The sequence below is a fragment of the Narcine bancroftii genome, chromosome 4 (genome assembly GCF_036971445.1).
Source record: "Narcine bancroftii isolate sNarBan1 chromosome 4, sNarBan1.hap1, whole genome shotgun sequence".
Classification (NCBI taxonomy): domain Eukaryota; kingdom Metazoa; phylum Chordata; class Chondrichthyes; order Torpediniformes; family Narcinidae; genus Narcine; species Narcine bancroftii.
Window position 1 is genome coordinate 209,887,531 of NC_091472.1, and position 10,793 is coordinate 209,898,323.

General features: G+C 46.9%; 1 long non-coding RNA gene across 1 annotated transcript; it reads right to left on the reverse strand.

The window, feature by feature from the left end:
• Positions 1 to 1,083: 1,083 nt before the first annotated feature.
• On the reverse strand, positions 1,084 to 8,324 carry LOC138761567 (uncharacterized). Its single transcript, XR_011356373.1, has 2 exons — positions 7,516 to 8,324; positions 1,084 to 2,455 (listed from the first exon to the last, which is right to left on the reverse strand). It is a non-coding gene; the product is annotated as an uncharacterized lncRNA (long non-coding RNA).
• Between the last annotated feature and the right edge of the window lie 2,469 nt (positions 8,325 to 10,793).

Here is a 10,793-nt window from a genome sequence, read left to right on the forward strand (position 1 = left end):
CATTGTGAGAGATCAGTATCACTGATCTAAAAAAAGTGAGGATTGTAAGAGATGAGTAAAACTGATATAAAAATATGAAGATGAGGAAACTAATATAGATATATGGGTAAATGAATAAAGCCAGTACGAACAGGATAAGAAATCGATATTAGAATGTAGGAAGCAGTCAGTCTGAGTAAGATAAGGGTCTTCTAGCCCTAGATCGAATTAGCAGGTTTTGCATATGTAATTAGTAAGCCCTAGACAGTATTAGCAAGTTCTACATATGAAGAAGTTGTAGCCCTGAGAATTGGAAAGGTGTAAATTAGAACAAAGACAGGGTTGTGAATAAGGACAATGAGGATAATGACATGATGAGACACCGACAGGATACCCCCTGGTCCTCCAAGTTCACAGAAAACATAGGCAGGCAGGATTGCCTAATGCCAAACCTATCCAGGAGGCAGAAGAATGTAAGGGGGAGGGTATTCCTATACTGAAATAAACTGTATAAAAGTTGGGTGAGCCCCAGTGTATGTGTGTATTCCCAGGGTAAGGGGAAGCACCCAACTTTGCATTGTTGTATTATAAATGTTCTTTTGTTCTCAATTTTTGTCCCGAGCAATTTGTGAAGGTACTTCTGTTTCTAACAATGTCATTGTCCTTATTCATGAATCTGCCTTTGTTCTTATTCAAACATCTCAACCCCCAGGAGTTACTAATTCTATATGCAGAATTTGCTAATTATTTCTTTCACTCTAAGACCTTTCTTCTATTATACTTGAGTAACCCTTCCTCACACTCTTATCGGAATTCATCCCTATTCAGCACTTACTTCCTCTAGTCTAGTCTATTATTCTTTATTTTATTCATACTAACTTTACTTCCTATAATCTATTATCTCTCACAGTGCTGTCTGAAGACCATGTTCTGCACTGTATGCTCTTTCATCTCATCACAAGACTTTATCTAACTCAGTGGTTGTCAACATGTTTCCACTCACATCCCAACTGAAATAATCCCTGCCTGATCACAAAGCACCCGTGATATCCTATGACACAGAACAGATGGTTAGTGTCAGAAATAAAACTTCTCACACATGAGTCTCTTTAAAACTGATGACACGACAAGCTTTATTTACAAGTCTGCAGAGTTGGACTCAACTGGCTTCTCACCAGTTAAGCCCCGATACATACAGTGCATTGATTTTTATACCTTTTTTGCTTGTCCTTCCCCTCCTCTTTAACACTGTTTTAATTGGTTAGTTTTTGCAAAATCATTCTAAGTACACTTGCATTTGTAATTATCATGTTAGTCAAGTACACTACGAACTCTGCACACACTAAATTCTGTTTTTCACTCTTTTATCAATCTTTGGCTCCTACATGTCTCTTTGTGACCATGAAAGATCTCTGTTTGTTATAACATTGTCCAGCTGAACTTTTATGGTAAGCTCCCTGTCTATTCTGGCTTCCCCTTTTATGATTAATCATCACATTTTAACTTAAGCCATTTTAACCTAAATTCTATATATATAACAATCCACCCCGTTCTCTCTTTAAAATGTGTGTATTATATATATATGAATGTGGATTTTAACTCGGGGAAGAGAAACGTTTCATGATAAATTAATCTCGTGCTGAAGTGGACCCCCGCAGACCCAACAATTGGTTACATTAAAAGTTCCTGCAATTCTAGTTGCAAGATCAACAAAAAGGTTATCTCCCCCAACTGCGTGACCGAAACTTTCATGGTTATTTGGATGGACTCGAACTAAGTCCGGCTGTCTTAAAGGGGCAGGCACTTTCGAGTGTGGAGTGGAACTTCTCATTGGAACAGTACGCTGGTGTATGCAAAACCAGAGTCCATCAGGGCATGGTGGGCCTGAGTCACCCTTCCAACCGTTAAGAGGGAAAGGAGTGGTATTAGGAATCTGTATATAATGACCCATATTATTTCCTTCTTTTTCCACACAAGGGGTATATGGATGTTGGGTGGTATTTTCTGCCCAGCATTTCTCAGGAACTGAGGTATGGGAAATAAAATTACCCTCCTTTCTTCCCCAAGTGTGGTCCTGAAACAGGACCACTTTGTCTCTGCATTTCTTACATTTCACACCTGATAAAGACATAGGCAAACTAAGAAAAATCAAAGAACATAACAATAACATTGTGAATCAAGTCTTTCTGCGAAATCGCAAGGTAAGAGGTTTTTCTCCAGGAACACGTCCAATCTGAGTTCGTATCAGGGTCCTGAGGCGCCTCTACAGGTCCCTTAAATCTGGATGCGTGCGTCCACCCCTTCTCTCTTGTTCGTGCTGCAGCCTCTGTAGTTAAGAGAACTTGGTATGGACCTTCCCACTGGGGCTGGAGTTTTTCAGTTTTCCAGGTCTTGAGAATCCAGTCTCCTGGTTCCACTTTGTGTAAAGAAAAGTCTAGAGGCGGTGTTTGTGCCAATAGTCCTCTCTTTCGTAAATCTGTAAGAGAGCGTGACAGTGCCTGTAAATAGTTCCTAACAAATATATCCCCTTCCCCCAAGGTGGGACACCCCTCAACTGTACTCCAGAAGGGAAGCCCAAACATCATTTCATAAGGGGACAACCCTACATCTTTTCGTGGGGCAGTACGAATTCTTAATAAAGCCAGGGGCAGACACTTTATCCAAGGCATTTTAGTTTCCACCATTAATTTTGTCAATTGCATTTTTAGGGTTCCATTCATACGTTCAACCCTCCCTGAGCTTTGTGGATGTCAAGGGGTATGCAATTTCCAAGAGACCTGTAATGCATTACAAATCAATTGCTGGATTTTTGAACAAAAATGTGGACCCCTGTCTGAGTCTATAGAATCCATTATACCATATCTGGGGATTATCTGCTCTAGGAGGAGGCGAGCTACTGTAGAGGCTGTAGCATTTACTGTTGGGAAGGCTTCCACCCATCGGGTAAAGTGATCTATTACCACCAACAGATACTTCCATCTTTGGACTTGAGGTAACTCTGTGAAGTCGATCTGGATACTTTGAAAAGGGCGTATGGCTAATGGTTGACCTCCCATGGTCCCTGTCCTCATTACCTTTTTATTAATTTTTGTGCATAGGTGACAGTTCTGCACCTCCTGTTGGGCCAAGGTGTAGATTCCCTTACACACATATTCTCGAAGCACTGTGTCACATAAGGCTTGGGTGCCCCAGTGGCTCTGATGATGCAGGTGTTTTAAAATATTGCGAGTTATTTCTTTATTTAGAACCATTCTTCCATCTGGTGTTTTCCATGTTCCATCAGGCAGCTGGCTTGCGCCCAGCTGAGCCATGTCCTTTTCTTCCTTAGCAGTGAAAATGGGAGCCTTCTTTATGCCTTGTCTTATTGGGATTAAGGTCAGCAAACGGACTTCTTGTTGCATGGTTGCCCTTTTGACTTCTTCATCAGCCAGTCTGTTTCCAATTGCTGTCGGGGTATCTCCCCTCTGATGGCCTGGTATGTAGACCACTGCTATTTCCTGGGGTAATGTCAAGGCTTCTAAAGTCAGAGTAATCATCTGTTCGTGTGCCAATTCCTTTCCTCTTGATGTAATTAGACCACGCTCCTTCCAGATCTTACCAAAGGTATGCACTACCCCGTATGCGTATTTGGAATCAGTGTAAATCGTTCCAGTTTTCTTTGCCAGTATTCTGAGGGCTCTCTGCAAGGCATATAGTTCACAGGACTGTGCTGACCAGCTTCTGGGTAGTCTCGTGGATTCTACTACTTTCCAAGTATTTCCTTCTATTATAGCATACCCACTTCTTCTCATTCTGTCAACACATCTGGCGGAGCCGTCAATGTAGAATTCATATCCTTCTCCCAGAGGAGTATCGCAAAGGTCTTCTCGGGTCTTGGTCTGAAGATCCGTCAACTCGACACAGTCGTGCTCCACCTCTCTCTCTGTTTCACTGCCGTATAAAAACTGAGCTGGGTTGCAGCTATTAATCTTTGCAAACTGTAGATCTTCTCCGACCATTAAAATGGTTTCATACTTTAATATGCGAGAATCAGTCAGCCATCGATGGGCAGTTTGTGTTAATAAAACACTCACAGAATGGGAGGTGTACACAGTCATCTTTCCTCCAAAAGTAAGTTTACGTGCTTCCTCTACCAACAGAGCAGCAGCCGCTACTCCCTGGATACACGTCGGCCATCCGCGAGACACTGGGTCCATCATTTTGGAAAGGAAAGCCACTGGGTGTCGCTGACCGCCTTTTTCCTGTGTTAAAACCCCCACAGCTGTTCCTTGGTTATGAGTGACAAATAGCTGGAAGGGCTGTTTTAAAGAGGGCAGAGTGAGTACCGGGGCTCGTGTCAGGCGATTCTTCAAGTCCTCAAACCATCCCTCCTCCTCCTGGGTCCATTTCAATGGATATTCATTTTCATTTGTCAGCTTTTCATACATAAACTTCACCAACGCTGAGTAGTCCTCTATCCATAACCTACAGTAACCTAAGAGTCCCAGGAATTGTCTTATTTCCTTCTTATTACGGGGTAACGGCATTCTAGTGATTCCCGCAATCCGTTCAGGGGTAATCCGTTTCTGTCCTTTACTTATCTGGTGTCCCAGATATACCACAGTTCTCTCAACGAACTGTAACTTGTTCCTGGACACCCGTAGTCCCTTTTTCCCCAGATAATTCAAGAGTCTAATTGTATCTCCCCTCATTTCTTGTTCCTTGGGTCCTGATAATAGCAAATCGTCCACATACTGCATTAGTTGGGAATCATCAGATTGTGGATAGTCCGCCAGGATTTGTTCTAGCATTTGTCCAAACAGGTTCGGAGATTCAGTGAACCCTTGGGGCAATACAGTCCACCGAAGCTGTCTCCGTCTACCTGTCCATGGATTTTCCCATTCAAACGCGAACATATCTCTACTTTCCTCTTCTAATGGACACGTCCAGAAGGCATCCTTCAAGTCGATAACACTAAACCACTCACGGTCTGGGGGAATCCGACTCATAATAGTATAGGGATTAGGCACCACTGGGTGGCGGGTCTGAACAATAGCATTCAAACTTCTTAGATCCTGAACTAGGCGATAGGATCCATCTGACTTTTTCACTGGGAGTATAGGGGTGTTATAAGGTGACATGCATTCTTCTAATAGTCTGTCTCGTATTAGAGTCTCAATTACCGGCTGTAGCCCTTTTCTCCCTTCCAAAGAAATAGGATACTGACGTTTCCTTACCGGCTGATGACCTGGTATTAATGTGACATGTAAAGGTGGGATGTCCAGACCTCCTCGATTTCCCTCCTTATACCAGACTCTCTCGTCAATCTGCCGTTCATCCTCTTCCTTTAGAGCACAGAGGTGGACTCGCACTTCTCCGTCCACAGGGAGAGCACCCAAACCTAGGGGAGCCTGTAAGTCCCTTCCTAGGAGGTTAAATCCAGCCGACGGTAACAACAAGAGGTCTTGTACCCCTTCTCTTTCTTCCAGTTTCACTGTTACTTGGGGAATTATTGATACCATTCTGGGAGCCCCTTCTATCCCAGAAATTTTCAAATTACTTTTTACAGGTTCAGTCCCGATTGGCACAGTTATTACACTACTTCGTTCCGCTCCTGTGTCCACCATAAACACCACCTCTTCTCCCTTGGGACCAATTTTTAGTTTTACCAGGGGTTCCCTCTTATACTTGGTCCCCAACATTTGGAACCCCTGACCCCCCTAATCTTCTTCCATAAGTTCGAGGGCACGCAATTCCCTCTTGTATCGGGGGCATTCCCTCTTAAAGTGTCCTTCCTCATTGCAGTAATAGCACTTAACGAACCTCCGGGGTCTTCCCTCTCTTGGATATCTTGGATTGTTTAGAGGAAGGTTTTGTTTTCTTTCCCCTCTGGATTCGGCATTCATCTGTCGGATAGTCTGTACCATAACCTTTGTCGCCCTCTTTTGATCTTCTTCTTCTCTCTGCACATATACTTTTTGCGCCTTTTTTAACAGGTCGCTTAGGGGTTTTTCGCTCCAGTCCTCCTCCTTTTCTAGTTTCTTTCTAATGTCCTGCCATGATTTGGAAACAAATTCAATTCGAATAAGCTGTTCACCCATTGGTGTACTAGGGTCCACGCCCGCATACTGTTGGACATTCTTTCTCACCCTCTCCAAAAAATCAGTAGGGGACTCGTCTTTCCCCTGGTGGTTCCCAAATGCCTTGGTGAAATTGTGACCCTTTGGCACAGCCTCCCGTATCCCTTTAATTGTCCACTCTCTATATTGTCTCATACTTGCCAATCCCTCGGGTGTTCGTTTGTCCCACCTGGGTTCATTTAAGGGATATTTTTGTTCATAGGGTCTGGAGTCCCCAGGTTGTTCATATTCCTACATGAGGAGGGCAGCCCGTCGAATCATCTGCCTCTCCTGGGGTGAGAATAATGTTCCCATTATTGCCTGCATCTCTTCCCACGTATATGTGTTTGGTCCCAGGAAATGGTCGAGCTGTTCGGCCAGTCCTATAGGATCTTCCAATAACTTTTTCATTTCTTTCTTAAATCCCCGCACCTCTGTACTAGTTAGGGGAACATTCACATATCCCGTTCCCCCTCCCGGTCCTCCCATAGGAACTTCCCTCAGGGGATTTAGGCTTACTGAAAACTTTGATGGTCCTGGACCAGTCTGGGATCTTGTCCAGGGTCGGTTTACCGGTGGAAGTTTAGGGTCCGACTCCCTTAATTCATTCTTTTTTTCCCGGCCCCTTTTGGGGCAATCAGATTCATCACCTTTCCCCTCCGGTAATGCGCTTTCCTCGGGCGCAGTAGGCACCGGGGGAATATAAGGAGGGGGAAGGTTGTCCAGAGGTTCCCACTTCTTTTCTCCCGCTACCCTCAATTTAAAACATTTTGTTAAGGATCCTGGCCAGGGAACCCAACAAAATGCATATGGTGACTCTTCTTGATTCACCTTTGGTCTTGAATTTACATATATGTTTAATGCTTGTCTAACCCAATCCTCATCAGATCCAAATTTCGGCCACCAGACCGAGGAACCTTTAATAGGTTGTTTCGACCAAAGGAGACAATATTGAACCATCTTTTTCTTGTTTTTGTCTCGATATCTTTTACTAGCCCAATTTTCAAACATTCTCCCCAAAGGGCTGTCAAGGGGAACTCCCAGGAATTGTCCTGAATTTTCAGACGAGCCCTTAGATTTTGATCCTCCCATTTTCCCACCTAGATCCGTTTATCGTTGCTGAGGACCCTCTCGTTCTGGACCCTACTCCCTTCTTCTCAGACGCCTCGTCGGAGGTACTGTCCCTCCTTCGGTTACCGCTGAGGTTTCCCTGGGGTCGACCCCTCTCTTCTCGGCACTTCGTCGGAGGTGCTGTCCCTCCTTCGGTTACCGCCGAGGTTTCCCTGGGGTCTATCCTAGAGTCCCACGACAGGGTCCTCACGCCACGACAAAAGCTCTATACCTGATCTATTACGTTAGGTTTTTTTTTATCCTAACAGGTGTATCCCGTTACACCTGTTACCCAATCCCCACACCACAATCGTAAGTCGTCACTTACCGGTGTCTGCTCGGGGATTGAACCGTCACCCTTCTCCTCTCCGTCTTGTCGTGTCACCTTGTCCGGATACCACTCGCTCAAGCCGCCCGAAGCGACGAGCAAGGGACTAGGAGCCGCTGAACTCAGCGGGGTGCACCACCTCCGATGTCCCTCTTCTCGCCTCCCCCCACGGCTGGAGTGTAGATCCCGGACGAGCCCCCATTTGTCAGAAATAAAACTTCTCACACATGAGTCTCTTTAAAACTGATGACACGACAAGCTTTATTTACAAGTCTGCAGAGTTGGACTCAACTGGCTTCTCACCAGTTAAGCCCCGATACATACAGTGCATTGATTTTTATACCTTTTTTGCTTGTCCTTCCCCTCCTCTTTAACACTGTTTTAATTGGTTAGTTTTTGCAAAATCATTCTAAGTACACTTGCATTTGTAATTATCATGTTAGTCAAGTACACTACGAACTCTGCACACACTAAATTCTGTTTTTCACTCTTTTATCAATCTTTGGCTCCTACATGTCTCTTTGTGACCATGAAAGATCTCTGTTTGTTATAACATTGTCCAGTTGAACTTTTATGGTAAGCTCCCTGTCTATTCTGTCTTCCCCTTTTATGATTAATCATCACATTTTAACTTAAGCCATTTTAACCTAAATTCTATATATATAACAGTTAGTCAGGGATTATTTCAGGTGGGATGGGAGGGGAAAAATAAAATTGAGAATCACTGATCTAAAGACATGGGACATGTCGCCAGCAGCTCGTCCAGAAGCCGACAGTGGAGTCCCTTCCAACACCTGATCCACGGGGCTTCACTGTCAGTGGCCAGGGTGGCAAAAGCCCAGAGTGGAGAGGGGTGCAGAGGGCGGGGAGGAGCCGGCGGGGGGGGCTGGGCCGGACCGGTGGGGGGGGGGGCTGGGCCGGACCGGTGGGGGGGGGGGCTGGGCCGGACCGGTGGGGGGGGGGGCTGGGCCGGACCGGTGGGGGGAGGGGAGGGTTTGGGGTTGGGCCGGGTTTGGGGGGTTGGGCCAATGAAAGGGAGGGGAGGAGTTGGGCCGGTGGGGGGGTGGGGAAGCCTTTGTGCTGCTCGTTCTCTGTAAATGCCTCATGCGCTTCTTGTAAACACGCATCGTGACCAAATTTGAGTGACAGATCCTCCTGGAATCGGCCCGGGGAAGCCCCGATGCGCATTCGCCGGGATGGACATCTCCTTCCGCCCCGCCTCCTGGGCTGCGGCCGTCACGTGAAGGCTTGCCTCGGCGCCATCGTGTGCGAGCTGACGTCACAGGCCCCGCCAGCGTTCCTGAGCGCCGTTCCCTCAGCAACAGGCCGGTCCACGACTTGGGCCCGGGGTGGGTGATGGTGAGATTTGCACTGGGCGGACGGAGTGGGAGGGGAGCGGCCGAGGCGCCCGGGGCGCCCGGATGGTCGGTGACCGGGACGCGAGCCTGATCCTTGTTGGAGTAGGTGCTGTCGCGGGGTGAGTGCGGCATTAGGGAGGAGGGCGAGCGGCACCAAGGTCCAGGCGAGACCTCGTCCCCCCACATTCGGGCCGGTGGGGGAAGGGAAGGTCGGGGAGGGGGGCAGGGAACGCGCCTCCTGACACACGGGGGAACAGGCAGAAGGGTCCCTGACAACGCCGTGGGCAGCGAGTGTGTCCGGCTGCAGCTCCTGTTTTCCCGGCCGCACGCATGAGTGGGGGCAGCAGTCGGACCCCGAGCGGGGGGGACAGGGTCCCACACGGGGCAAGGCGGAGAGCGCGGGCGGGGGGTCCCCGCTTCTTCCCTCCCGTTCCCTTGATGCTCCCTAATTAGATCTGATGGTGACTTTGCGGGGGAGAGGCCGGTCACCTACTTCAGGTGCGGGAAGGGCTTCACCCAGTTGAACAACCTGGTGAAACACCAGCGGGTCCACACAGAAAGTTTGTAGAGTGTGGAATATTTAAACATCACTTACTCAAACACCAGGAGGGACTGGAGTCTTGTGGTTATTGGGGCCATAAATCAAAACAGGTCTTGGTCTTGTGGTCAATTCGCAATTTGTTTTCAGCTTCAAGTTTATCGTCACATGTGCAAAGGTGCAGTGAGGAAGTTTGTTTTGGAGCAGTCCAGCTGGACATCCCATACATAGTCCAGCAAATAAGTCACAGTGCAAGAGTGTAGTTACAGGGACAGATCAGTTGGTACAAGGCAAAAGCAGTATTATTTTACAGGTATGAGGATCATTCAAGAGTTTGACAACAGAGAAAGGAACTGTCCTTGAATCTGGTGGAGGGTGATCTCCTCCATGGGGAGGAGGGGAAAGGGATTGTGTCTGGGGAGGGGGGAGTCTTTTAATATGTTGGTTGCTTTTCCAAGGTGGTGGAGGTGGAATGGATTCTCTCCCTCAATGTTAGTGACTCTGATTATATATTTTAAACATTAACAATACAGCGCAGTTGAAGGTTCTCTGGCCAATGAAACCTGTGCTGCCCAATTAACCTCCCAATCACGGGGGGATCGTGTAGACTCCTTATCGGTAGGTCTGGATTCAATCCTGGGTTGTTAGTGCTATAATAACGTTTCAGTAACTGTCACCCAATTACAGGAATTGAATTTCATGTCCTGGATCTGTACGAAATGAAGAAGCTGTGTTTGAAAATTGTGTCTCATCCCCTTGTATCTCTCTAATATACTCAATGTAGATACAAAGACAAGGCCATTCAGTCCAGCTGGGGCCACACTGGGAGCAACCTGGTATCTTCCCTCCTGTCTGTGTTTTTGCTCCATACCAGCACCCAACCACCTCACGCTGCTGGAATACTCTTCATTTTCTTTCTCTTCTCTGTGTTCACTGAGCTGCCAATTCCAGACAGCTGGACTGTTCACCTCAACGTAAGAAACAGGAGCAGGAGTTGGTCATTCGGCCTGTCGAGTCTGCTCTGTTAGTCAATAAGATCGTGGCTGATCTGGCTGTGGACTCAGCTCCACTTACCTGGCCATTCCTTAAAACCTTTAATTTTCCCAATCTGTTACAAATCCATCCATTCATGTCTTAAATACTTTCAACAAGGCAGCCTTCACTGCTGAATTGCGTGAGAATTCCATGGATTCACCCTCTGAGAAGCCAATTTCAGGTTCCATCCAGATGGTGAGACACCAACATGCTGGAGAAACTCAGCAGGTCATCGAGCATCGGAGAAACTAAAGGGGAACCAAGGTTTTGGGCCTCGGATGGTCCTTTACTTCCTGCAAATGCTGCGCGACCAGCAAGTTTGTGTTTTGCACTCAACCCCGGATCTG